Source organism: Citrus clementina, unplaced genomic scaffold, assembly GCF_000493195.1.
Source record: "Citrus clementina cultivar Clemenules unplaced genomic scaffold, Citrus_clementina_v1.0 scaffold_9, whole genome shotgun sequence".
Lineage (NCBI taxonomy): Eukaryota > Viridiplantae > Streptophyta > Magnoliopsida > Sapindales > Rutaceae > Citrus > Citrus x clementina.
This window is the reverse complement of record NW_006261964.1, coordinates 15,281,159-15,284,593: the sequence shown is the minus strand read 5'-3', so window position 1 is coordinate 15,284,593 and position 3,435 is coordinate 15,281,159.

The window sequence follows — 3,435 nt, the reverse complement described above, 5'->3', positions numbered from 1 at the left end:
TAGGAGGCTCATTCCACTCTTGCTTCCCATTAAAAACCTTTTTCAGTTTTCGAAATAGGTGACCGGGTGGTAGAAAGCGGCGATGGCCCATATATGACATTTTCCTACTATGTGGCAGCCAACATGCACAAGTGTCTATCCCACAAATTGGGCAAGCATAATAGCCCTTAACAGTACAACCATAGAGGTTTCCGTATGCTGGAAAGTCACTAATTGTCCACATCAAGACAGCCCGTAAATTAAAGGTTTCTTTTCTATAAGAATCATAAACATCAATACCTACATCCCATAGAGTTTTTAAGTCCTCAATCAAAGGGGCTAGGTATACATCTAGATCATTTCCAAGTTGTTTAGGGCCAGATATCAAAAGTGACAACATAAAAAACTTTCTCTTCATACACAACCATGGAGGAAGATTATATGTTATTAATATAACAGGCCAACAACTATAAGTAGTGCTAAGTGTACTATGTGGGTTAACCCCATCAGTTGAGAGAGCTAAACAGAGATTTCTAGGTTCTTGTGCAAATTTTGGCCACTTATTGTCAATTAGTTGTCAGGCTGGTGAGTCTGCTGGGTGGCGAAGTTTGCCATCTCTAATTCTTTTATTAGCATGCCATGTTAAATTTTGAGCCGTTTGTGGTGATTGAAACAATCTTTTCAACCTAGGAATAGGTGGAAAATACCATAATACCTTTTTAGGAACCTCTTTCCTAAATTTTGTTGAGCTATCTTTTTTTTTTTTATACCTAGATGCTCCACAATTTGGGATTCAGCAAGATCAGCAAATTCATTCCTATACAAAATGCAGTCATTTGGACATGCATGTATTTTTTCATACTCTAAGCCTAGCACTTTCATTGTTTTCTTAACCTCGTACATTGACATAGGTAGAGTATTATTATTTGGCAAAATATCAGTAAGGACTTCTAACAAAGCAGAAAACCCTTTATCGGACCACCCATAGTTCCTTTTCACATTGTAAAGTCTCATTAAACTAGATAACTTTGAATGTTTTGCACCCGGGTACAAAGGCTTTTCAGCATCTTCAAGCATATCCTTAAAAGAACTAGGATCTCTATCACAATGCTCGTAAGCATCTTCGACCATGTCAATTATATTACTGTAATCATGACATCTAAATCTTTGACTATGTGAATGGTCTTCACATTTTGTAAATGTAGATTTAGAGTCAGTCTCACCATGCCAAGTCCAAACAATATATCTTGGGAGAAAACCTTTTTCAAATAAATGATCCTTCACTTGTTGAGGAGTATGAAACTCCATATTACAACAAAAGGTGCAAGGACATCTAATTGTCATTCGATTTTCAGCATTCAAAATGGAAAAATCTAAGAAATCAGCAACTCCAGAACGATACTCTACAGACAATCTATCACAAGTTATCCAACTTCTGTCCATTTCAAATATTTTACATGTTCACATATGTAATGTTAGTTTAAGTTTAATTAAATTGCATGATTAATTTAAAGTTCAATGTTATTATGATTATAGTTGTAATAATAAACTTATAATTCTGGAAAATCATTAATAGCCCTATAAATCATTAATTATAATAATAATTTACACAAAATCCTGAAATTGAAACAAAATAAGTTTTGAAACTTAAATAGGAGATTAATAGGTAAGATGGGTGCTAATGGCTTTTTAAGTAGTCGAACTAATTCATAAGTCAAGTAACTAACAAAAGTTAAGAGTTCAAACAAATAATGTCTTCATACCACTTTGCAAGCCATTTTTTAAGATTCTATAAATCATTTTTTAACTTCAAATACAACATGCAGAACTACTTTAAAACAAGCATTTCTTTATTGAATCAAACACAAATCATCAACTTTATACAATCTCAAAATACTCACAACCACGAACTTAATTAATTCATATCATAGTCATTGTCTCTATTACAAATCGTCCAACCAAAACAGAATAAATAAACAAGTAGGATTATATAACAAAATTTGCCTCTCTTTACATGAAACAGAGATGTAAATAGTTTGTAACCACTAAATACACAGTCATTCAGCCAATATAACACCCAAACAATCATCTCCTAATCACAAAGGCAAAAGCTAAAATCAAATTTCATATTTTAGTACATTCAAAATCAACTAACTTATTGCTCAAAGTTAAGAAACGGAGCTAACAGTTTATTTCAGAAACTAAAAAAATGCACATTCTTAGTTTTAAATAACAATGACAGTAAATCACATGCACAAAAGTTTGAAACTGACCTCAAATGTGGCAGAAAAAACAGAGTCGCAGCAGCAAGTGTTTTGAGTTTAAGTAATGCACCACTTAAAATGCCTGTATTTTTGGACTGCATGTGAGTGAAGATATAGAAAAATAAGAACAAAAATTTCAAGTTACGAATAAATAAATAAAAAGATTTGGAAAACAAAACCCACCAGGGTTGCACGATTGTTCAATTTCTGAATATCTGAAACAACCCAAAAATAAAAATTCAAAAATATTATTCATAAGCCAAATTAAAACAAACCCAATAATTAAATTGCACAAAAAAATAAAACATTCTGCCATTACCAGCTGATAACCTCCTCTACAGTTCTTTCTCTGGACTTAACTTGTCAGGGAGAATGAGATTACCTGAATACCGAACCGATGGTGCCACTTCACCCCTTGTCGATGGCTTTTACTTGCTTGCCTAGTATAGGCACTGGATGGTTAAGTTGGAGAAAAACCCATTCGATAACAAGTGATTAGGGTTTTGGTTTGTGTTTCAATTTGGGGAAAATGGAAAAACGAATCAGAGTTTTAGGTTTTCATTATCTATCTAAATTAATTGAATTTAATTTGTAAATGGATAGTGCAAAACAGAAGAGATCGAGAAGAGAAAAACGAAAGCGAAAGTGAACGATGAAAGCAAGATAGAGATAGTCGATATAGTCTAGATGGGGAGAACAAGTGTGTTTTATGTTATTGTTATTTATATTTTCATTTTTTAATAATTTAAATATTATTATGACTTTGACTCATCGAGATTTGATGGTCTGTGCTCCAAACATTAAAGCTTTAAATCTTAGAGCTCCCAGGTTCGAGTTGGAGCTAAAACAAAATTTTTATGAATTTTTTTTATCATTGATACTTTAGTGTTAGTGATTTTTGATGTTTAGTTTACTGACACCCTAGTATCATTAATCTCTGATTCCTATTTGTCAAAAGCGGAAAATGGTGCATATGTACATAAGTACTGACACTTTTTGCAAAGTGTCAGTAACGAAGTGTCAGTAAAGTCCATTTTTCTAGTAGTGAGGGTTATTATTATTTTACTACTTTAAAAATTATTAAATATCAAATGACTATAATAAATATTGTCTCCTATCATTTTCCTACTATATTTTTATAAAAATATTATTTTACTACTTTTTCGTTACAACCGTTAGTTGACTCGTTAGT